General features: G+C 39.3%; 1 long non-coding RNA gene across 1 annotated transcript; it reads left to right on the top strand.

Moving 5' to 3' along the window:
- The first annotated feature begins 1,935 nt into the window (after nucleotides 1–1,935).
- LOC145450118 (uncharacterized) lies at nucleotides 1,936–16,331 on the top strand. Its single transcript, XR_013918426.1, has 2 exons — nucleotides 1,936–2,746; nucleotides 14,815–16,331. It is a non-coding gene; the product is annotated as an uncharacterized LOC145450118 (long non-coding RNA).
- Nucleotides 16,332–26,940: the final 10,609 nt, after the last annotated feature.

The following is a 26,940-nucleotide window of genomic DNA, read 5'->3' as shown; positions in this document are numbered from 1 at the left end:
CTCGGCCATGAGACTATATTTAATGCTCTGAATAGGTTAGTGTTTTATACCTGTTCGTGGATCAGTCGTGACTTTTTCTGCCCCGTATGACAATTATATTAGCGATGCATCGTGCTGTTAACTCCCTATTTGCTGTCTGGCTGCTTCGGCGGCTGGACCTGTTCATAAAGTCTCTGCCACAGTTTCTGTATCGTGAGTCATCAATATACATAAGCAGCATTTTTACAATCGCGAGCACGCCTAAAAGTCACTTGATTTTCTACGATAATCTGACTGCAATTCGGAAGATTTTGGAATGTGCCGGTGTGTATATGATGGGACGGAGCTTTGTGTCTCTTCTGGTGATGATGTGACGCGTCGGTGTTAGGGTTTTAGTTTAGGGATTATTTATTTGTTGCTATAAGTACTGTTAGTGTTCTGTTGATGTGATACGGTACTGCGAGTGTTCGCGACTTTGTTTAGTGATTTTAGTCCTGTAAATTCTGATATTGCTGGTTTGCTGGTTGCTGGGAGTATTGTCGCAACCGTGCTTTATGCCGGCCCTATGACAATTTTTATTAGCGATGCCTCATGTTGTTAACACTGGGGATGGTGTGAATCTCTGAAAGGTTCAGGTTCGTGCGAACGAAAACCTTTTTGAAAGGTTCTGTGTGGATGCGAACGTGAACCTCATGACGTCACGTGCACCCAGCACTTCAGTTAAGTGATAGCCTATGTGTACAAGATACCTAGCGACGACTAGGGCCACATAATGGGGCCACAATGCTGCAGTATACATACTGACCTCTTAAATGTCGCCAAATGTATCAACTGGGGCAATCAAATGACATAATAATCAAATAAAATCAATATCTTCCGTCGCTTTACTAACAATTTCGACGGGGATTTGCTGGGCAATATAAACTAACGCCTTAACGGTCCAGGCCAGACCAGACAATGTATTCGGCGTCTGAGTATTGCTACGTTGATATTGAGCAGAGTGTAAAACGGGTTTCTATACTTGCTGCCGATATTACCCCATGTTATACAGCCGTCTAGCCAACACCCCAATCGCACGGATCTCGTTTTTATGACGCAATATAAACATATGAAGTCAAGATTGACTCCGTACGCCTGATAGATTTTTTACATCAGACAACTATATCAATTTCATTGATTAGTTGAATAAGCATGATTTGCTGACTACCTACATGTAGCGTATTTCGCTCTTGATGTTATATGATTGCGGGTCAAGCTCACAGCAGTGAGTCACTAAATATTCAAAAACGGAAAGCTGGATATTTCGAGCAAACTTTTGTAACGAAGCAAGTAAAACTTTTGAGATTGTCAAGGTGCATGCTCGTTTAGTGTTGATTTTATTATACTGCCAGTGCCATGCATAGAGTGCCCCGCAGTTGAAATGCAATAAATTTCAATCAAAGATGAAATGACGGGGAAATTGTAATATATGAAAAAGGTTCACAGTGCAGAACCTACCATGGTTCGTTTGTGAACGTGAACCTCTAAAGTTCTGAGGTTCACACACAGAACGCGAACGTGAACCTCACGTTCACACCATCCCTATAGTTAACACCCTCTTTGATGTCTATGGCTTCTATGACAGATCCCTGCAGCAGTTGCTGCATGGTGAATCATCAACTACATAAACTCGAGTTAATAAAAATAAATCTCTCGACATAGTACAGTCCGAACGACTATGGGGTCGCCGATAATATCGTGTCGATATCACACTATGAAAGAAACATCATCGGTATCGGCAATTTCCTTGACGGCAAAAATTGTGGTAGCGAGCCAGAAAACTATTATCTTCGATTGCTAGGCTGGAAATTGTGATCTATTTCTTGTACCCTAACGGTGTCCACCAGATGAGCCTTCCTCGTTTATTTCATGTTCAAGCATAACAATGCATGTAAAGATGTTCAAATAATTGCTATCAAGAATTGGAAATGCGCCTTGAGCTACATGACAAATCTTCTGATTATCAACCGAATATATCAGGGTAATTGGTGAAGGTGCAAGTTAACGGTTTTATCTTTATCGGCTCAAAATGCGATATTGATTTAGTCATGACTCTTTCACTGGAAGTGGATTACATTTTCTGGTTGCGTTAATCAAAGAAGCATACAAGGCATAAATGGTCATTCCATATGGATTTACGCGTCAGTTTCGCTAGAAGCGTCAGTCTGGCTTGGCCGAGTCAAGCGACTATATTGGCATAGTCCGTTGCATGTCTCGTTGTAGTTTCATGTGATGTGGTGCATTATGACTGACTGCATTTAGAACGCTTTGTTCAACAACGGCATACAGCAACAAGGTATCAAGGGCGTAGCCAGAAAAAAAATTTAGGGGACGAAATTTTTGATGAGTGACAGGGAACTACAGAGCGTTAGTTTTAAGATACCACAACATGATGTAGAAGCCAATAGACAAATATACCTATAAAGGCTGATTAGTAGGGCCATTTTTATATGACCTTAAAAAATCAATAATATGACTTTATTTTTTTTTGGAAAATATGACTTTATATGACTTAATGTGAAAATCGTATATTTTTACATGCGAACAACGTCACTCACGGAACTAAAGAGTAAAACGCACGCAACATAACAGTAATACACATCCATTTTATTTTAGACCACTGTAGTAGTACAGTTTCATGGAATGAGGAATGTTAGAGTCTTTGAAGTTGCAATTTGGACTTAAAATTGACTTTAGTAAGGAAAGTGAGCGCTCCACAGACGCTGATGTGGGTTGACACTTCTGCAGTGTTGCATAAAGCGTTGGTGAAATGCCTTGTCTTTGTAAATTCATAATTTGTTGCTCATCGTTTTTGTCCAATCGCTTCTTAATGTAATTTTCGAGTTCAAGCGGATCTTTTTTGAAATAAAGGCCATTTCCATCAGCATGGGCCTGTTTGATGGTGTACGTGCAACTTTCCATTTTGAGTATTAAGTTTGAAATATTGTTGTAGTGGAGGCATATTTTTGTTAACTGACTAGTCAACTTTGGATCGTTGACTGAATTTTTGACGCCCTTTGCAATAACCCCTTCACCTCCCTATGCCCTGACTATTTCTTTCACTTGTGGTGTCTCTCGGAATAATATTGAGCAGTATTCAACCAGCTACCCCAACGAGTAACCACTTTAGTTTCTTAGTGCTTAATTGCTTCACCGCTTAAATTGGTACTTTTATCTAAAGTATACAACGATATGACTTAACAACTCGAAAATATGACTATATAACTTAACAAGCTGATTTATGACCTAACCAGCAAAATATGACTTTATGTGACTTCATAACTTTCTTAATATACCTCATAGGAACGCGGTTTTTGCGTTAAAACTGATTTCACGACTTATACTGATGCACAGAAAAAAATATGACTTTAATGACTTTAAATGGCCCTACTGATTAGTAGGCAAATAAGTCAGCTCCAGACGTTTCAAATGTTATTGGTTGCTGAGTACTAAAAAATATCGACTCTCTTATATATTCCGAAAGTAATTTAAAAAAAGCATGATCGGTTTAGTAAATGATCGGAAAATGACAACATCACGATTACAACTCTGTTCGTCGCCTCGCGCCAGCCATATTCGTGACAACGCGATCGATGCTGTTCTGAGTCATCCTTTCGCAATGGCAAGAAAGGACACATAAATTGCCCCCAGAACCCGCATCGGGGTATAACCTATACGGTAATACTAATAATTGTGCAGGAGATTTGGTATGCGAGTCAGTTTGGACCGCCTAATCGCGCGAAGAGCGAAAATTACCTGTAATCATGATTGAATCGGGCAATAATATCGGGAATTGCATATATATTTCTATAATTTTCTTATCCTCCCCCGCTGCCCACGTAATCAGATTTACCAGTAGATCTGAGTGAGGTGTTGTCTTGGATAATATACGATCCGTAAATAATAATGAAACATGTCCGGGCGGGCCCGCTGGTATAATGACATCTGCTGTGTCTGTCTGTCTGTCTATTTGTCTGCCTGCCTGTCTGTCATCTGCTGTGTCTGCTGTGTCTGTCTGCTGTGTCAAAAGATAATGAAATCGCCCAAACGCTCTAAACTAAACGACGCAAACGATTTCAAATTGATATTTCTTAACTGGAAAATAATATTTCTGTTCGGGATGGCATTTGTCTTGTGGCGTTCAGATTGCCATAGGACAGGAACATTCAGTGCCAGCCATTTAGGTGTCTTGCACAATTGAACAAATGAACATATAGGTATAATTGTACCTATATCGAAGTTTTTGGTCAGCATTTTTGACCAACAATTGTTCTGGCACACTTCTCAGAGTCGCATATTACATGGCCTGAAGCTTCATATGTCTGGGTGTGTCGTGGCGCAGTAATGACCGACACCGAAATGCCCATTTCTATAAACCATGCGTATTTTTTCGTGGGGTAAGGGTACCCAATAATCAAAGTATATGACAACATTAAATCGCGCAATGCGCGAAAAAATTGATCAAAGTTCCAAATATTAAAAACAACAACTTTGTAATTCATGTTCATTCACGGAATAATTTGAGGCCCCCATTCGAGCTTGCCCTCCCAATTGAAGGGTTTGGGGTGCGGTAGTTACGGTCTTGCGTACAGGTACCGCCTATCTACACGGCAAGTGATTTGCTTCGTGATCGATAGTAAACGAAATACATCGCCGCAACAAATCCACAATTTAAACCACCCATCAGGTATATGTACTAATATGTGACACCCATCCTCTTCAATAGAGCCTATCATTACGTCGCATTGTGTCTTGTGTAGCTCATTGTAAAATGTGTGTCTTGAGCGGGCTAAACATGAGAACCTTCAATTATACCGATTATAACCCACAAAATCCCCCTTCTCTAGGAATCTGCGGTCGCAGGCATGGTATGGTATGGAATGGAATGGGAATTTTTCATATTCCATACCCGCCCCAACAGTTCATACCATACTTAACAATTTCCATACCATAACAACATTCTTCCATAACATATATTAATTACTATTTCCATACTTTCACAGCTTTCTAACCACTCAAGTGACATTCTATTTTTGATGTATGGCGTTTATATTCTAATTATTTTGGACGAAATTATTCATTTAAACAGTCCTGATACATCAATGATATCCCCAGTTTCTTTATATCATATGTCGTCAGCAATGTAGGTTGCCCAATCATCGAAGACGGAACGTATAATATGTAGCCTATACACGGGATTATTTGGAAATCACAACAGAATCTAATGACATGTAAATCTTGGTGGTAACCAGAAGTGGTCAGTAACGAAGTACTTCTACTTTTTTGAAGTACTCAGGTAGTTTTTTGCTACTTGGGTACTTACTCAAGTAGATATTATATCCCGCTACTTGTACTTCTACTTCGTAATATTTTGTGATCTACTTACTTACTTTTCGCTATTTTCAGTTTGTCAAGTAGAAGTAGTTTAATCCCCCAATCAGAAAGATAGCCTGAGTAATTTCGGGGCTGTTTTCACGGAGTATCAACATTTAATTGTCATAATAGTTGAGTAAAGCCCAGAATTTTCGTCGCGCTTCGCGCACAGTTTACTAATATGCTTTCGCGAACGTATCGGTTAATATAATTTAGGTAGCGGGTTGCGTGGCTCCATTCACACCGCATTGTCGCCCATATGAAATATTTCATCACAGTAAGTATGGCCCACCATAGCGTTTGAAACTACCATTTCGCAATCTAGCATTTACCTATCATATCGTGTCCTAATCTGCAAAGGTTGACTCTGACTTTTTCATAGCTTTAAACCTGTTTTAGCAGACCACTGATGAAACTTTCTGGACAAAAGACATGAAATATATTTTCCACTTTTTAGAAGTAGTGTTTATATTTTCTTTCAATTCCCAGAAGAATTAACACCGTATCCGACACCGCACTTCTCCGTGTTGCTGTTCGAGCAAACTACGGTCCTTATAATATGGGGTAGGGTGCCATACCATGATATTTTCCAAATCGGGGTGTTGAGTAAACAAAGGATTAGTATCGCATTCCGATATCAATGCTATCATTTTCATCCCATGATGCGGACGAATGCTTATGGTGTCAAAAATTTATACCTCCTGGGATTCCTCAATATGAATCAAGCTCTGCACCTTCCGCATAGCTTAATTTGCAGCTTTTGACAGTCTATGCGAACGAAGTACGATAGTTTTCACAACTACTTACTTACTTGGATAGATTTAAAATCAGTCGATTCTATATCTACTTCAGGTAGTTTTAGGCTGCTTTTAAAAGGACTACTTCTACTCGTACTTGAGTAGATTTTTGCGTCGCCACTTCTACTTCTACTTGAGTTGCTTTCTTGACTAATTTGACCACCTCTGGTCGCACTGCTAGCAGTAACATTACCAAAAAAATTACATAAATGAAGGTATTGTCAAATTATAAGAATGGGTCCCAACCTTTTTTCCCCCTTCTCACAACGTGAAATCTATATTTTCACATTTTAAAATTGCTCCATCGGATAAAATTTGGTAAGGATTTTTTTGTAAAGACTTGCTATTGGTGAAAGTCAAGACCCTCAGAATTCAACAGCACGCAATAAAATTAATGAGCAGTGAACATGTTAACCGTAAACGCAATGCTGCGCGTCCTTAAAATGTATATGTAAGTAAGCCGACAGAAAAATGGAAAGGTTTTGAAATTTTTCCAAATGTACCGAGGTAGCATCAATTTACATGTGTATATGCCAAATAATACAAGGGTTAGATCAGGGTTCCTCAACTTCCCATGTATAGCGGGTCGCATTTTAACATGAAAAGGGGCTGTGGGCCGCAAAGAAGTATTACCATGTGATCGTAGCCTACTATTAAATCCACTGTAATTATCAGTCGTATACGGACGTTTAATACATGTTTATGCATTCTAAAGCATTAATAGACAGCGTTCGCAAGTTTGCAGTCGCTGTTATTTGTGTGCATATGTTATTTGCCGGTGGAGTAATTACATCACTGCGATTTTTCTGCTTTCCCCCCATGGTTGAGCCCCATCAATAATTACAAAAGTCAACTTTGTCAAGTTGATGTTTCTGAGTGGTCCTCGATAAAAGCCCGTCATTGCTGAACAACTGTCCCATCCAGACGTTTGCCCTGCCAGAATTTACTTTGTGAAAATGTCCACTCTGACAATATGCAACCATATTATGAGCTATGCAATGTCCGTCGAGTCGGTGGATTTGTCCGATGCTAGGCTAAAGTAGCATACGCAGCAGCTTGTTTTAGAGACTGCGATAAACGATTGACTGACATTAATGTTACTCATTTGAACACGGTTGAATCAGACAACTGTAACTTGAAGATTTGACAGGTAATGTTGTCCTTGTTTGCTAAATTCCGGAAACAGTGAATTCGCACAGTCTGCTTAAGTTTTCTCAAATCCCATATCTCAAGCTGACTTCTTGGCTTAAGCAATATTCCAAGCAATTTTGAAATATGCCTATGCAACGTTGTCGGCCATTTTAACAATGCCTTCAAATATGGATTGCTGGATTTGACACTTAACCAGCAACGTTTTGTCTTAAGATGATGTGTATATGTACTTTGAACTCCGGATAAAACCGTCAGTGATGTCGTTTTAAACTTCCTCGTTTCGTTGCGACAACTGTTCTTCGACAAATAAGACACATCGGGTTGCCGTGTATCTCTGCGAAAGCTGTAGTTTATTGTTACACACTTAGTTGAAAACTCAGTTTTCGTGGTTTCGTTTCCCTTTCCTTGTCGCGATCTGTTCGAGTCAGTGATGGTGAGTGTAACTCTCTTCATAAGTATACTATCCAGCGGGATTCTCTTAAACCAGAGTCCATCAAACGAATACCGATTATACTGGGCAACAATTTTGCATGAAAAATTTGTTGACTCTGCTTTTGCACTTGATTTAGGCTAATTTTGGCGTGCTGATTCCAAAATGCCGCTGGTTTTCTTCTTTCAATCTATCACGTCAAGTTTTTGCTCTACGACATATGCTCAAAATATACAAACTTTCTGCCATATTAATTTTCAATACCATACAGAAATCCACACTCTTATCATATAATAAGTTATATAGCCAAGGGTCAATTGAATTATTAGGAAAAAAGGTACTGGTATCGATCACCCATTTTTGGTTAGAGGATGCAATCATCCGAGGATATTTCAGACACATATTTGGTGCAAACTGCAGAATATGGCCGGAAAAATATTTAGTATTTACTATCAGCTATATGTCCAATGTCACATTCAGCTTATCCAGTGTAACTGGAAACTCCTATACGCTCCATAATTTGGATCAGGATGAAGATCTTAGGGATAGTAGGCCTAATGATGAAGATTTTGAAATCGAAGACGATTCAGCACGTAGAGTAGTCCATCAACACAAGTTAAATGATCTGGCATAGGCTTTGGAACTTGAAATAGAAATATTCGGAATTGTTAGCATCCTTAGGGATTGAGAAAAGATTACTTGGCAAGAGAGAGAAGTTATCTCACTTTCGATCATGAGAAACGGCGTTTTCATTGTAGGGCTACTTTCGGTAGCTTTGTGTATTGCCGTGATACTGGCGTTGGCATCATACTATTACCATGGGGTGCTGGAGGAGTTAGGAATCTCTACTTACAACTCAAGTGAATGGCAAATGTCTATTGGTAGCTCAAAAGAATCCTAAAGTGTGTCATTCTCCAAAATTGCAACGTCTTAGGTGTAGTAATTAACGATTGCACTGTCAGTTAGCCTTCGTGAATGGAATGATACAAAAACAGTGAGATTAATACAGAAACATTGAATTGGTGCAATATCACAAGGACGATTGGATCATATGTGTCAGCTTTGAAATATTGTGTTTTTTAGTGGTCAGACCATAAGGATACACATGGAACCCTGATACACATCTGCCACTGCCATATGTTATGTCGGTCAGCAGCCATTCATAAAAGCTTAAATATCTAAATAATTTCCCCGAAAACCTTGGCATAGTCAGCGACGGGCAAGGAGAAAGTATCCCCCAAGTACTCAAGATGATGTGGGTAAGATACCAGAGTAGATTGGAGCTTAGATATGCTAGCTGACTATTGCTCGAACATCAAACGAGACAATCCACAGAATTATGAGTTATTAGCGTAAATTTGGACCCTGAAACTCACACTTTATTTGTCCTGCATAAGCAATATCAGTTTAAATCAACCTAACAAAGCAGTACAAATGTTTTTTTGAAATCTATTGGTTTACTCTCGACAGCTTGTGGCTTTTGAAACGTTTTATTCAATAAACACAAAATAATAAAAGTAGTACTTTTTTGTGGGTTATGAGACAATATGGTGGGTGCCAAACCCAAATACCTTATGTGATAAAGGAAAACGGAAGTCATTTTTGAATTCAACGCCCAAAAGTTACTCGAAATCAATTGTCTGATCAAAGTCAACAAAAATCGTGTTGACCAGTGTTATCAAAACGGTACGAATTTCAACTCGAGCGTATCAAGAACCACGGGTTAGATAAACTTCATGGTGTTGACGAACTTATGCCTATGGTAGATGTAGCCCGTCTCTGGCTACATTTTCGCATGCTACTATAACTCGAAAAGAAATAAATATGCCATTTCATCTGGAACGATTCCGGATACGCTATGAATTAGCGAGTCCGCGATATGTCTTGAATAGGCTACATATTCATATACATATGAACTCTTATTATAACGAATCAGATGGTTTCAATCGCACCATTTCGCAGACGAATGAATAACAACCTATATGCGGGAGATCGCTTGTTGCTGTCCAGTCGATTCTCGCTGATCGAAGGCACTGACAATACGAATTGCTGAATTAATAATGAGCTTACACCTTAGAGATGTTAGAGACACGATGGACATTTCCTACAGACGTTGAATAAACGAGGTTAATAATGAAGAGTTTTTTACAAGTGAGTCTATTCCCTGCCAGAAACACCTTAATTTCCCAAGAGTGGGGAATACCCCACGGGTTGGAAACCACTGCATTAGAATAGGGTTGACATACGTCCCGAATTTCCCGGACATGTCCGGAATTTCACTGTTAAATCTGCGTCCGGTAGGAATTTCTAAAATATGCCGAAATGTACGGAATTTCAGAGTAAGCTCATAATTTTTCCTAAATCAACATAAACAATATTAATTTGGGGCAGATTTATGCTACATGCAGTTTTTCTTCGCGCTGTATGCGATTTACTATCACATATGTTGGTTTTAATATGGGGCTTACCACCCTAGCTAAAACTGCGATCAAAAATAAATAAAAATAACATCCATTTACAGAAATAAGTCTAATTGTAATCGCAATTACAAGATAACGGTATATTTATAGAGTCGGTTTAGGCCTTTTGGATGCTTTATTCAAAGATAGTGGGTCTAAACTTGGGGGTAGTTTGCCTTTATTCTGGGGTTCGCGAAGATGTTGAACGTAATCAGCTTCAAAAATAGGCCGTGGGTAAGTCTGGGCCAATGTGCCGACTTTTGAATTAGTAATCAGCTTATCAAATGGGCTGAATTAGTAATCAGCTGGGTCACGGAACATTTTCAAATTGGAGATAGAGTCGCGAACATAAAAGGTTGGAAACCACAGTATGTGCGGTGTTTATATAGCTAAGTGGTGCAGTGCGCGCAGGCATTAGGCTGGTAAATAATCTTATAGGCGTGACATGAACATGACTTAACGATGTACAATTACGCTCCTTGCATTTTCGAAGTCATAATCCTCCTCCAGCTCTACCGCTAACTCTGATCATGTGGGCGGAGAGAGGATCAAATTATACAGTAATATATGAAAGAACCAATATTATTTACATCACTCATTCAAATCATTGCATATAGGAAGCCCCCGTAACTTGCATCGATTGCCCTAAGATGGGCCTAAGATTTTGGTGGGAGGGAGCTGAAAAATGTGGCTTCGGCCCTGGTTACAACTTACAACACACAGCCACGTACTCCTGAACCGGATCGTGACCACCTCTAGTCGACAGACAAAGCTTTGCTAGTGTTACGTCATATTGATCGACAATGTGCGCATACCCCATTTTGAAATCCACTAGTGGGCGCTAAAGAGCGTCCGGAACTTGTGTTACAAAAATATGGTAACCCTACATTAGAATATATCTTACGATATAGTTTTACATCACTACAATCATTTTGCGACATCGGATCAAATGCCAATTTTCCCCGCCAATCTGTCAATCGTAACGTCGTTCCAAGACTTGCTACACATATTTTTGAATTACAATGATGGTTATGTCAAATAGCCAACGCTAGATGATCATCCTACCGAAGTGCAGAAAGTTATTTCCAAGTTCAACAAATTAAAAAAAATATTCATGTTACTTCTACATTCTCAGAGTCTACGATTTTAAAACTCCCTTGGTTGCTTACTGAGTGGAAGTTACGATAAGCGAAATGCAAGTTGCAACGCGACAGCTGTCGAATATCATTCGTTTTTATGACATTCAGATTGGAATAATTATCATTATTATTATTATTTTCCTCCATATGCGCGTTGAGCAACTTTATTGTCTTCAAATAGACAACGAACGTGATGGCTGTGTCATGAATCGCAATTTGAGAAATGAACATAGACAGTGAGCGATTTTTTGAGGTATGCAATTAATTTGACAAATCGAAAAAAGAATCATAGTTATGTAGGGTCACCATATTTTGGAATAGGGTAAGGAGAACACTTTTCCAAAACTTACAATACCGGAGGGAAATCTTGAAAATATGGTAAATTTTTCCACCTCGAAAAAATCATCATCATCGCCCAATATACAGTTTTTTCCCTCACATTATCAGGTGGTTGACTAAAAAAATAGAAACTGAAAAAAAACCCTCATAACTGCAACCAGTTTTTTTTCAATGAGGTCAAATTTTTTCTTCATGACATATTCAATCATGCTATCTTTTGGTCATTATTCTGCGCAAAGAAACTAATATCTGTGATAGCTTAATTGGTCATCCATGTTGTCAATTTTTGCAAGATGGTATTTTTATTTGAATTCAAGGTTTTTGCAATGACAGCCGTTTTAAATACTGCTAAAATATAATAACACAGTTGAAGGCACTTACAACTAACCAAGAAATCATAATTTTGTTCAATGGCACTCAACCTAACAGAAGAAGGTAGAAGTTAATATGTTACGCTATAGGTACGTAAACACAAATGCGGTTTAAATGCGAAATCCTTGCCAACATCAATGTGTGAAGTGTGAAATGAAAACGAAGTGTTCAAAATAGCTTAACAAAGAGAGCGTTGTGCGGAACACGATGATAAATACAATAACAATATTAGATAGAAATGATTTATGCTGACAATAAAGTCGCTTCAAAGATTCTCTTACATGTTTGGAGTTATGTGCGGATTTCTCTCACCAACGGTAATCTGCAAACTTGTTTACGTCCCTGTAGCCTTGATACCTTTCTTCAATCTGGCGAAGGTCTTGGTGGAATCTCTCTCCTTGTTCTTCGCTATATTCACCAGAGTTGACTGGAAAGCAATCCTAATGAGAACTCACAAACACCAGAGATTCAAGGGACTGAAATCTTTCTAGCAGCTCTTTGACCTGTTCTTCATAATCAGGACTCCCATGCTTTCCAGGAAAGATTAAATTACTATACTCGAAAAGCTGTCCATGGCCTTTTTTCTACTGCACCAATGTGTGCAGTCAAACCTTCGTCTCTGATCAGTTCACAGATCTGTGGCCTATCAAAGACTCCTCTGATCGTAGCTTCACCTCAGATATACGGGGAAATTTAATTTGTAAGAACTTGAAGGTTGGGCAATCCTTATCTAGTGCTCAGGTATAGATTTTTATGAGACCAAGTTTAATGTGGAGAGGTGACAAATTTTGTGGATCAACTAACCCTTTTGAAATCCGGTCAGTTTTCGCGAAACTGACCATCACTTTTCAAATTCATACCGTGACCTCATTAAGACTTACATTTGGGCTGTTTCAGTTTAAAAGTGGGCGGACTATATCCCTCTACCGTTTCCGCCCTCGATCGACACCCCAAGACATGTCCAAGGTTTTTTATTAGGCTAAATAAACAAACTTTTTCTCTAAAAAATCTCTTTCTTTCTCTCATTTTTCAAGACTGACCCACATGAAGGCGCCAGAGAGCCAAAAATGATGCATGAGTGCGTAGCCACCGTTGCCTGGTTTCAAACAAGCCGTCAACCATGGCTGTAAACCACGCCGCTCGCCAGTTATCGAAAAATCAAAAATAATGAAAAATTTACATATGGGCGTGGTCAGTAAGTGGTCACTATGGTCAACTTCAAGATCAATACCGAATCGGACCCTTACCGCCCAGTTAATGGCATGAAACAGCGTGGTATACATTCTCTTGTCGTATCCAGCCATTTGCAGGCATAGTAAACCAGTTTATGACTCATATTCGGTCACGAACTTAACTATGTTCTGGAAAATCACCGAAGCGTGACCACAATTACCAAACCCCTTTAGAATACTCCCAAGAACAAGTTTTGATGTTTGAAACGGCAAAAAATTACACAGAACACCGTACAAGTCGACTTCTGATGTTCTGGCAGAATGTCTGACAAGATTTCCCACTCGGAAAATATCTGGAAATTTTTGATGATAACCACTTTTTTTCATGCGTATTTTCGGCCGAACTCCTTATGTAAGATCGTCGGTGCTCGAAAATTGTCATGCCTTATACCTTCGAATTAGGTATCATATAAATCAGAAGATTGCTAGCTTTCCCTACGAACAAAAATGAAGTCTTTAGGACATAGACAAATAAAGATATGGCCAGATGAAGTTGATCGATTGCGTATATGCAATCAGATTTTAAAAGGGCTAATTATGCAGATTTGACATTTTCAAAATCAGGTGATAACTTGTTATGTGTGGCCAGCTAATTTGTGTGTAGTGGTGATCATCAGCCCTCGAGTTCCGCAGATACAAAAAATGGATATTTAGTGTAACCGGCCTGTGACCCTGTGAAGAAGTATCGAAATCTTTCTTAAGTCACCTAATATTTTCCATTTGTGTTGGCTATACTGAAGAGGTTTCAAAAGGAATTCCATGTCTTCATAGCATTCAATGAGCTTCGCAGAATGTCCCATTGTCCAACAGCAACAAAACCCTTATATCATTATGTAGTAATACTGCCTTCAAACTCTTCAGAGATGAGTCCAAAAACAGTCACCGTTCTGCCGATATGTAAACTATGCTCAAAGGTGATATTAATCCTGAAACATCTTTACAGTATACTATAGGAAATGGTCTTGGTCATAATTGAAATATTTTCCAAACTTTCCATCAAAACTTTATTGCGAAATCCTTAGTATGACGTCGCAAATCTTAATTGCATAACGCTGAAAGCTGCAGTTTTCGAAAATTCAAATGCAATTTGCCAAAAAACTAGACCTGATAGAAGAAAACGGACAACAGTATTGGACTCAGCATAAAAAAGTACACTAAGCACCGTCAATATTTTGGTAACCTCAAAATTAACGCAGCACGGTGTTATTTTACGAAATGTGTATATATATATATTTTTCCGGGGGGTGATCACCCCGTTCGTCCTCTCCATTAGTCTAAGCCAATGCAAGGTATAACTATAACTCCTGTGTGAATTTCAACAGAGGATAGTTTCTTTCATTAGGTACCTCCAATGCTCCATTGATGTTACATTGCAGAAATCCTGAGCAGATCCGCTATGTGGCGCTGTATGGCTTCGAATTCATCGTCCGAGAATCCCTGTATAACAGGAGTAGCCTCCATTGAGGGTATGGGTTATTGTAAACGGTTTCTGTCTTGTTTTAGATTCATGATAATGATTGCCACCGAAGACAAAGTTTCCAAATTTCGACCAGTATTGCTTTTATCGATCGTCCTGTTGCTGTACTTCTCTGAAGAATCAAAATCGAATCAGTGAACTGCAGAAATATCACGGAGACTATAGCGACTCCTAAATTCATCATCCAGTATAGCTGCATCTGCCCGACGCCGCCGCATAGGTTGAAGTGCAACGGAATATCGATGGAACACGGTGTTTCTCGATATCATAATATAACCGTAACGGTGTATTCGGAGGTATCATCTGCAGTCAATTTCAGTGAATCTCTTTACAAGCAATGGCTGGCTACGGAAATAATGACTTGGTTGATGCTGGCATGGAGCACATATCTGCTTATCGCCATTGTCGTATATATGAGTAAGCGTCGGAGATATCATGGCTCAAAAAGTAACAAAACATTTAACCCGTCAGATGTGATGATTTTACTGACCGGTATGTTTTGCTCAATTCGCCTATTCCTCGGTTTGGATGGAATTTGGGGCAGAGGAAGCGAACTCAATTGTACTGTATTAAAGTTAGTTCGAATCATTCTAGCCCTCATCTGCTTATCAATTACGTATAGTTTCCTGTGGTATCGCCAAAGAATATTATATCAACAGCCTGCATTGGCTACTTTGACAAATGCATTTAGCCGGATTTTGAGTATAGGCAGTATCGTTTTCATATTCGTTGCCGTCGCTTTTAACGCAATATCCTTCACTACCACTTCCAATTCTGCTAGATCTGTTAATGGCTGTGAGTTCAAAGACTTGGACGTTTACGACTACTCCAAATGGCCTATTGCCATGGTACTGGACGGTGTGATTATTTCCATGCTCTCACTCTTGTTCATCATACCACTGGTAAAACATAAGAAATGCGTAGATGCTAGTAATATACCGGCAGGTAAGACCAAAAGGGCAATCTACCGAGCTGCTCTACCAGCGTTAGTCACGATATTCACAAATGTTTGTGTCGGTATGTTTCTAACGTCTTTTCGTAATGGCGTTGACGAGTTAGCCAATTTTGTAACTGACTGTTACACCGTTATCAACATGATAGCTTTTTTATTGAGTTTTGGCGACTGGAGAAGTCGACTTTTCCCGTTCGAAACTAAGCGTTGCGCGTTGGATTGTGGTATGATGTAGCAGCCGAACTATTAAGTCTAATAGTGATTTGGCTATTTAATTTCCAATGAGAACTTGATGAATTTAGGATTAATTGGCGACAATGTCTGGGTGTAAGAGAAAAATCCATACGTGTCTATATAACTGGAAACAATCGACTATGACGTCCAGCAGTCTTTATTGCGTTAATTGTCACTAATTTCGCCGAGGCACATGAATGAAGAATTATATAGGTGGGACAATGCCATAGGCTAGGGGACGAGCCGTCACTGGAACTACGACGTGTAGCAACCGTGCTCTATACTGCCCTCTATGACAGTTATAGCAGTGAGGTATCTCGTGTTGTAATAATTATTTAATAAAGTTTCTGCAGCAGTTGTTGTATCGTGGGTCACCATTTCCATACAAGACTTGGATAATTACATATTTCTAGTTGGCTAATTATACCAATCAGAGCGAAATACCGGTAATCTGATTTTAATCTAATTTGTGAAATGTTTTTATTCTGCCTGTAATTTTAATTCTATTCTAATTTTTGGTTTTCCTGAACATGTTACACTGTACGCAGTGGTTCTTAACCTTTTTTCCTCCAGCGCCTCCTTTTAAAAATTATCCTGCTCTAGCGCCCCCACCTCATACTGTAAGGACTGGAATAAAGGGTCGAGGAGGGCCGTAACAGCACTTCGTCAGCCCCGCTCAAAAACGATTGCCTTGCACACCAATAACCTGATAAACCAAACTTCTGAGGGCTTCACCCCCAAGAACCTTGTCGCGTGATTTCGATGGTCAGCAAAGTTTGTGCGGCCTGGTCGCCATAAGCGCCATTTTTTTCATAATGCATGAATGAATAGGTGGTAATTGCATCTATATTTCGTTATAAACTTTTTTATCATCTCAGCTCACGTAATCAGATTTACCAGTAGCGCTGAGTGAGCTGTTGCACTGGAAAATGAAGGCCACGTAATTATTAGTTGATCATATTCGAGCGTGCCCGTTGGTACAATTACTTCGTTACCTCTTGTCCGCTATCTAGTCAAAAGATATTGAAACGCAAACTTTGGACAATTAGACTTATATACATCAAAGTCTACGGCAGGGGTGGGCAATAATTTTTCCCCGCGATCCAAATGAGAAGCAGAAAATATGTTGGCGGGCCGAGTCAGAAATTTTAACTGTACTTGAGAAAAAAAGTAATTTTTGAAGAGCCCTAGTGGACAGTTTGGCTGGGGTACGGCCTGGTCACTGACGATGCTATGCGAGCATATAGGGACTTATGATATCATAGTCCTGCATTGGTAGTCCGTACTCACCTATACATGGCAAGACTGAGGCTTGTGTGTGTGCGACTGTGCGTATGGAGGTGACTGGAGTTCAGTTGCTGTGCGTATATGTTTATTAGGGATGTTGTGAACGTGAGGTTCACGTTCGCGTTCTGTGTGTGAACCTCTCAAATTTAGAGGTTCACGTTCACAAACGAACCTTGGTAGGTGCTGTACTGTGAACATTTTTCATATCCTTCAATTTTTCCACGTCATTATAATATCTTCGGTTGAAATCTTTGCTTTTCACCTTCGGACCACTTTATGCATGGCGCTGGCAGCATGAAAAATCAACACTAAGCTAGCATGCGCCTTGCCAGTCTCAAAACTTTACTTGCTTTGTTACAAAAATTAGCTCGAAATAATTAGCTTTCCGATTGTGAATATTTAGTCACTTTCAGTGACTCTCTAGTGTGAGCTTGACCCGCAATCGCACAACATCAAGAACGAAATACACTACATGGTAGGTAGTCAGCGAATGATGCTTATTAGGCCTACACCAATCAATGGAATTAATATAAAGAAAACATGGTGATCTGATGTAAAAAATCTAACAGGCGTACGGGTTCCATGTTGATTTGATATGTTTATTGTATCATAAAAACCAAATCCATGCGATTGGGGTCGTGTCTACTGTATAACTTGTTTATGTTGTGATATCGGTAGCATAGAAACCCGTTTTACACTCTGCTCAATATCAATTTAGCAATAGTCAGACGCCGAATACATTGTGCGATCTGGCCTAGATCATTAAGGCGTAATAAGCAGAGCAAGTTTTTGTTGCAGTCAAATACGTGGAAAGTTGCATTTATATTTCACAAAAGTTGCAGCAAAAAGTTGCATTTATTTTTCACAAAATTTGTACTAGAAAGTTGCATTTATATACAAGTTCCTAGAAATTATTAGGGTATGAGATACTAGAATCGATCCGTATCCAATGCACTGTAGCAAAACTCAGTGTTGGCGACTTCAACAAAATCAATAGCCTGAAAAAATTGACCCAGTGAAAATATAATTTTCGGCGGTCTATAGCCTGAATGTACGTCAGATCAGAAAGGACATCAAATATAAACGACAGTGGAATAATTAAGCGATCTATTTACATATAGTGCCAAATATTTCCATTAAAAAGTCAGTTTCATGAAAAATCGAAAACACTTGCAAAAAATTTACATTAAAAATCAAAAAAAGCTGCAAAAAGTTTCATGAAAATTCGAAAAAGTTACAAAATGTTGCATAGAAAAAAATGGAGAAAAGTTGCAAAAAGTTGCAACATAAGAATCCTCCAAACAGCTTAAAACACCATTCTTCATAACTTCTGAGTATTAAGGAAGCTGCAGGAAGCTGTACAAAAAGTTGCAAAAGTTGCAAAAACTTGTCCTATAGTAATAAGCTTATATTCCCTTGCAAGTCCTCGTCGAAATTGATGGCAAATATATTTATGGGATTATTATAGCATTTGATTACTCCAGTTGATACATCTCGTGACGTTTTAAAAGTAAGTAGCCTATGTACTTCAGCATTGTGGCATAATGTGGCTGGTGTCGTCGCTAGATATCTTGTATACCACTTCACGGAAATGTACGGTTGGAATTATCAATATGACGTCACGTGATGTCATAGGTTTACGTTCGCGTTCACACAGAACATTTCAAAAAGTTTCGCGTTCACACGAACCTGAACCTTTCAGGGGTTCACACCATCCCTAATGTTTATGTATGGTATCGGTAGGTTCTCGTCTGGTTCCGTTATGAGTTAGTGTGAATCGCCGTTAGAGTACTGCGTCATAGACTTGTGTAGTTGTGCATCGTTGATGTCGTAAGCAGGCGGCAATCGCGAAGAGACGAGATCCTGAGCCCAGGAATACATACGCGCTCCCATCAGGTATTGGTTGGCCTGATCGGGAACGCAAAAATTGATTTTGGGTTTTCCAAGTTTGATGTTGCTGGTTTTATGAATTTGTATTCATGGTATAGCATATGTGTTTTGCGCAGAGGTGGTCAAAGTAGTCAAGAAGGCTACTCAAGTAGAAGTAGAAGTAGCGACGAAAAAATCTACTCAAGTACAAGTAGAAGTACTTCTTTCATGAGCAACCTGAAACTACTTGAAGTAGAAGTAGAATTGACTGACTTTAAAAGTACTCAAGTAAGTAAGTAGTTGTGAAAACGATCCTGATTGGATGGGTTATAAAAAGGTGCAAATTGAGCTATGTGATAGGTGACGAGCTTGATTCATATTGATGCATAGTATTGCATACCAGCAGGTATCCAATTTTCGATAGCATAAGCATTCGTTCACATCATGGGGTGAAAATGATAGTATTGATAAGGAGATGCGATACTAATCCTCTGTTTTCTCGAACAACGCGTCATGGAAAATATCATGGAATGGCGCCATCTCCCTATACGGCCCGTAGTTTAGTCGAAGAGCAATATGGAGAAGTTGTATAGGATACGGTGCAAACACTTTGCGCAATTAGTAAACGTTAATAAAAAATCTGGTGGACCGTAAAAATGCCATATTGTGTAGCTTTATTTTCAGAAATTAAAGGCATTACTGCACTTGCTTTTATACTTCAACATGTATGTTATTCGGACAAAAGAACTGATAATAATTATAACTCAAAGTATATGATACTGGGAATTGAAAGTGAAATATAAATACTACTTCTAAAAGCAGAATATGTATTTCATGTTTTTAGTCCAGAAAGTTTCAAAGGTGGTATGCTAAAACAGCTCTAAAACTAAAAAAAAAGTCAAAGTCCACTCTTCCAGATTAGGACACGCCATGGACAGGACATATATATGCTAGATTACGATATGACAAGAAAATGCTAGATTGCGAAACATCAGTTTCAAACGTTATGATGAGCCATATAAACTGTGATGAATTATTTCATATGGGTGAAGGGTGATAATGTGGTGTGAACGGAACCACGCCAAACCGCCACCTAAATTATATTCACCGATACTGTCGTGAAATCAGACTGGTCACTCCGTTTCCACTGCGCGCGACGAAAATTCTGTGCTTTACTCAACTTTTATGAAAATTAAATGTTAATACTCCGTGAAAACAGTTCCGAAATTTCTCAGGCTATCTTCCTGATTGGAAGATTGAACTACTTCTACTTGACAAACTGAAAATAGCGAGAAGTAAGTAAGTAGATCACAAAATATTAAGAAGTGGAAGTAGAAGTAGCGAAAATCAGATCTACTTGAGTAAGTACCAGAAGTAGAGGAAAACTACTTGAGTACTTCGAAAAAGTAGAAGTACTTCGTTACTGACCACCTCTGGTTTTGCGAGAGTGCTTTTAAAGGCACTTCTCAATTGCAGGCACTCCACTATGTTAGTGGTCGGCAACCCTTTTAAGCGGCGACCTTAATTTAAAGGAAAATTAAACCCGAATGCGACCCCATGCGACCCCATTTTGTTTTCGGATAAGGAGAAACCCTATATCGCTGAATTTAAATAATAAGAGTTTTGTATGTACGTGCAGTTAGAGAGAAATGTTGACCCATAAAAGTATTCCAAAGTGATTGTTTTTCAATAAGTTTCAAATAGCACAGGAACTGGATTTCACAAACACAAAATTGTTAATTTGTTTTATTTTTACCTTGTACCTTTATTTCGATGCTCCTGCAATGCACACTGTCAACCAGTGTTCAAATACGCATCGTGACTTCGCATAAGCTTAACCACATGTCCTGCTCTACTTCCAATTGATTCCGATGTTTCGATTTACATAGCGATGAGTTGAGTCGGACTTCACACGATCGTGAAAATCGTTCAATAACAAAATTTGACATAGTTCGTAACGTTGAGTGAGAGAGAGAGAGAGAGAGAGATGGTATCCTTTTTCGCCTGCACCATCCAGATGCTTTGACGACGGAGATGCGATACGAATGCATTGTGTGAGTGCATTGACACCCAAGGGCAGAAGTGAGGTAGAGACGGGCCAAGCATCCCATATGATCACGAACAAAGCTTATACGGCATATATACCTTGATTTTCATGTATCCGCCCGGCATTCCATTGTAATGACATACTTGATGAAATATGAAACTGTGAATTAAGAGAGACTAATAAGGTGTACAAATTGATCTTCAGAACCGAATACGCTCACTGGTATGTGAGTCGAAGGTTGCTTTGTTGCTAGTGGGTGAGGACCCGAGCTCAGAACTTTTAATGATCGGTATTACTCGAATACTATTGCAGCACTGTTTCCGAAAATCCAGAAATTATGAATGCCATGGTATCATGACCCACTCCAAATCACTTAGGAACGTGGAAATCGGCTGCACTCCAAAACACTGGTAAACTGGTAAATGTTGTGAACTAAAACAATAGAAAAGCATCAGTCTATTTTCAGTAACGAATTGAAACGGTTTCAAACTGAAATGTTAAGTCATGGCGACCCAGGGCAAAAATAAAGCGATCCCGCTTTGCGTCGCGACCCACAGTCAGTGATGAGCGGATAGTGCTTTTCGAGACTCCGAGTCCCTCCGACAACTTTAGTGTCTGAGGAAAACTCCCTCCGACTCCGAAGAGCTCAATACCAGACTCCGAGATACTCCGGTGAATCTCGTCAAGTATCCGAAACAGTGGCAAGCATGATACATGGTACACATGTTACAACATGGTACATGTGATAATATGGTTGGCCTCATAGTATTGCTTACTCTCCAGTCCCCAATCGCAGTGCAGATGGCTGATTTTTATGCACTTGGCACACATTTTTGCATGTTACCCGTCATATTACAACTTGACAAGGTGTCAACTGTCTGTGTTTTGGTTTGTAATCATAATCAATAGTGTATTCTGGTCAGAGCTATCCAAAGATATCGGAGACAAAAGTTACAATACTCCAAAATTCTCCGAAAAAATATCTGTAGTAAACTCCGACTCCGCTCCGACTGTCACAAAATCGGCAAAACTCCGCTCCGAATCCACTCCGACTCCGCTCCGATGCTCATCACTGCCCACAGTATGCCGACTACTGCTCTATACTGCCCCCATGACATTTATAGTGGTGGTGTTTCATGCTGTATTTCTCTCTTTTGTATCGTGAGCAATGTTCCCTCTAATTTTTCACGAGTCTGCGTGCACTCACCAACTCACACCTTGAACAACAGTGCGTAGCGACTAAAAAATATAAGATGAAAAAGGTCATCACTTCGCATTTGTTGTACGCAACTTAGATTTTCTGTTCGCAGGGACCGTGTCAGCACGTGCTCGCGTGCGCAGCTTAGAGGGAACATTGATCGTGACCCATCAACTTATACGGAGGTCTTTTACACTAGGTACTACCAGTGAGTTACTAATACTGGCAGTGACTATACCTTGATCATCTCTTGACGAAGGACGCATGCAAGGCAAGAGAATGAAACAGCGACGAAGCAACAAAGAATAAAGACAGCAATCACGAACATTTTCAGTTATGATACGTTGTTATATGCAGAGGTGGTCAAAGTAGTCACGAAAGCTACTCAAGTAGAAGTAGAAGTAGCGACGTGAAAATCTACTCAAGTACGAGTAGAAGTACTTCTTCCATAAGCAATCTAAAACTACTTGAAGTATAAGTAGAATTAACTGACTTTAAATCTACTCAAGTAAGTAGTTGTGAAACGATCGTAATTCGTTCACATGGATTGTCAAAAGGTGCAAATTGAGCTATGCGAAAGGTGCCGAGCTCGATTCATATTGATGCATACCAGGAGGTATCAAATTTTCGACAGCATAAGCATTTGTCCGCATCATGGGATGAAACTAATAGTATTGTTATGGAAATGCGATACTAATCCTCTGTTTACTCGAACAGGGCGTTTAAGAAAATATTATGGTATGGCGCCCTCCCCATATTATGAGGCCCGTAGTTTAGTCGAAGAGTAATACGGAGAAGTTGTATAGGATACGGTGTAAACACTTTGCGCGATTAGTAAGCGTTCATAAAAAAAACATGGTTGATCGCAAAAATGCCATATTGTGTATAGCTACACTTGCTTTTATACTTCAACATGTATGTTATCCAAACAAATGAACTGATATTAATTAGAACTCAAAGTATATGATATTGGACATTGAAAGTGAAATATATATACTACTTCTAAAAGAGGAAAATGGATGTCGTGTCTTTAGTCCAGAAAGTTTCAAAGGTGGTATGCTAAAACAGCTCTAAAACTAAAAAAAGTCAAATTACGATATGATAAGTAAATGCTAGAGTGCGAAACATCAGTTTCAAACGTTATAATGAGCCTTATATACAGCGATGAAATATTTCATATGGGTGAAGGGCGAAAATGCGGTGTGAACGGAACCACGCCAACCCGTTACCTAAATTACATTCACCAATACTTTCGTGAAATCATACTGGTTACTCCGTATCCACTGTGCGCGAAGCACGACGAAAATTCTGGGCTTTACCCAACTTAAATAAAAATTAAATGTTGATACTCCGTGAAAACAGCCCCGAAATTCCTTAGGCTATCTTCCTGATTGGAGGATTAAACTACTTCTACTTGACAAACTGAAAATAGCGAAAAGTAAGTTAGTAGATCACAAAATATTACGAAGTAGTAGTAAAAGTAGCGAAAATCAGACCTACTTGAGTAAGTACCATAAGTAGAGGGAAAATACTTGAGCACTTCGAAAAAGTAGAAGTACTTCGTTACTGACCACCTCTGCTTATATGGGGCTTTGGTATAATACAAAAAAGTAGGCCAAAGTGGGCGCTCTATTCGTGAGCCGTTTTATTCGTTTCAGCATCGTGTTATTTGTGCACCGTTCATTGCCACGAATTTAGTCTTGTGTGTCACGTTATGTCTTGCGCGGATAAAAAGACTCGCGTCGGTGGTCTGCCATATTGTTGGTTCTCGTTTATGCAAAAGCAATTGCATCCAGCAAGAACGCAATCTTTCTATTCGACTTTCATTATTATCATTGTTGAGAAATGAAGATGAAAATATGAGGACGTTTTTCACATTGGAGTCTTTTGCGTCGCAGCACAATATGCACAGGGACATTGGGACGTTTGTTCTAGTGATCAAATAACATTGGATCTTAACCGGTGTTTCGTGGAACCCCAGAGGTTCGCCGATTCTGACTCAGGGGCTCCCTGGAGGTCTCGATACACACACACACACACACATCGATCAGCAGTCGAATTGCGACTGCAGTGGTGGTAGGCCTGCATCGTGTGTAGTGGCGGGTGCATGAGACGTTGGGGTCCAAAATCGGAACCCCGTCCATCTGAAATGCCAATTCTATCTCCATTATTTATAAGGTCTTTTGGAGTAAAACGATTGGTATCACGCCGTTGCATTTCGACCTAATACTATGGCAACATTTTCCAAGGTGAAGTCTTTCATTTCTGAGCTGGTATCACGCTGATTTGCAATGAATACTGATTATAATGTATTGGTTTGGCGTGAAAAATAATACTTTTTTAGTTTTGTTCTTTCAACACTTTGTTGATGCACAGTTCCTTTCAACGAGTGGAAGCGGAGCTATTGCCGTCGAAAAACTTGGATTATGAATAAAATAGTCCTTACGGTGACTAATTCTTTGATTATTTCTCATAGTGGTGCCCACCGTAAATACTATTTTAATCAACTCCAAATTTTTCGACGGCAATACCTCCGTTCCACTGGTTGGAATTGAACCAAATTTGGTGAACATCGTTTCTATAGACAACCAAACACTTGCATGGGGTGAACAGAAAATTTTCAAATTTTTTGTTATTTATTTTTATATAATAAATAGAAACTTTCTTCTCCTGTAGCAATGCGGTTACTGGTTGGAATTGAACCAAATTTGATGTGTAGGCTTAAATTAGGTAACCTAACAATTTTATCAAGTAGCCAGTACGATTTAAGAAAAAAGTCATTTTTGAAGACCCCTAGTGTCTAGTGGATCGCATTGTACAGCGTGTGTCTTGAGCGGATAGCGATATAATAGCATACGATTACCATCATACGCCACTCGAGTTAGTTTCGTCTGGTTTTGTCCCACTGACTCATACAATCATCATCTATTCGGCAACGTGACTATATTGCAATCATGCTATGAACAGGTTGCAGTTTTGATGGCTGATGTAGTAGCCCTGTCCTTTTGTGACCCTCATGACAATTATACTAGTGATGTCTCGTGTTGTTAACTTCATCTTTAATGTCTGGTTGCCTCGGCGGCTGGACGTGTTGATAAAGTCTGCCGCAGCAGTTGTTGTATCGTGAGTCATCAACTACGTAAGGAGGTTTGGCGAGCACGCTAAAAACATCAATTCCTTTTCTACGTAAATCTGATTGCAATTTGGAAGATTTTTGTAATGTGCCGGTATGTTAAAGATGGGATATTGCTTTCTGTCTCCCCAGTGACGCGTCGGTATTAGGGTTTTAGTTTAGGGATTATTTATTTGCGCTAGTTTACTGTTAGTGTTCCGCTGATGGGATACGGTACTGCTAGTGTTGGCGACTTTGCTTAGCGATTTTGGTCTTGCAGATTTTGATGTTGCTGGTTTCATGGTAGTTTTGATGTTACTGGCTGCATGTGTTTTTATGAGAGTGTTTTTATGGGCACTTCTATCGTTCGGTGGGGAGTATTGTTGCAGCCGTATCTCTATATTGCCCTCAATTTTTATTAGCGATGCCTCGTGTTGTTAGCATCCTCTTTAGTGTCTGGCCGCCTCAGCCGCAGGTATGTGGAAATAATGTCTCTGCATCAGTTGTTGGATAGTCAGTCATCAACTACGTGATATAGAGTTTTGAAATCACTCGACACAATCAATGGTCTGGAGTAGAACCCGTCCGATTATCTGATCGCCGATAATATCGTGTCTAGATCACACTTTAAAAGAAATATTGATATCGGCAAAATATCACCAAACCGCGTGTCAAACATTTATTTTATTGTGTCACAATTATGGTTCCAAGTGGTTGCATTTAAACAAACGGTGTTTTAAAACACTTTGCTTAAAACATGAACAATCGCCTTTTGCTGCAACATCAAACTGCTTGTGTTTGTGCAAAACGTGTTTGTGACCCCAATAATGGTTATCCAGAATTCAAAATGAGTTTTTGTGAACAACACGCGATATAATTATCGACGCACACAGGTCACAGTAATGAGCTAGTAACCGTAATCGCGGTGTTATGCCTCCGAATATATGTATACATTGACTCTGAGGTGGTCAGTAACGAAGTACTTCTACTTTTATGGAGTATTCAATTGGTTTTCCTCTACTTCTATTACTTACTCAAGTAGAACTAATCTTTCGCTACTTCTACTTCATAATATTTTGTGATTTCCTTACTTACTTTTCGCTATTTACAGTTTGTGAAGTAAAACTATTAAATTCTTCCAATGAGAGAGAGAGAGAGGGAGAGAATGAGACGGAGAAATTTAGAGACGTGTTTTCGCGGAGTACCTAAAATAATTCAACTATCACAAAAGTCGCCCATATAACATGTTCCATCACAGTCAATATGACTCAAAAAATATTTGGAATTATCTAATCGTATTCGAGCATTCTTGCCGCACAGCGAGTGTTAAAATAGGGAAAAACAGGTAGGCTAATTCCATTTTTAGCGTAAGATCGTTGAGCGTGAACCATCGTTGAAATTGTATGGAAAAATACGTGAAATCTATTCACCCTTTTTAAATATTGTAGTTGTA

The sequence above is a fragment of the Botryllus schlosseri genome, chromosome 11 (assembly GCF_051294905.1).
Source record: "Botryllus schlosseri isolate E-star chromosome 11, Bs_hap1, whole genome shotgun sequence".
Lineage (NCBI taxonomy): Eukaryota > Metazoa > Chordata > Ascidiacea > Stolidobranchia > Styelidae > Botryllus > Botryllus schlosseri.
This window is presented reverse-complemented; position numbering and strand designations above follow the sequence as displayed.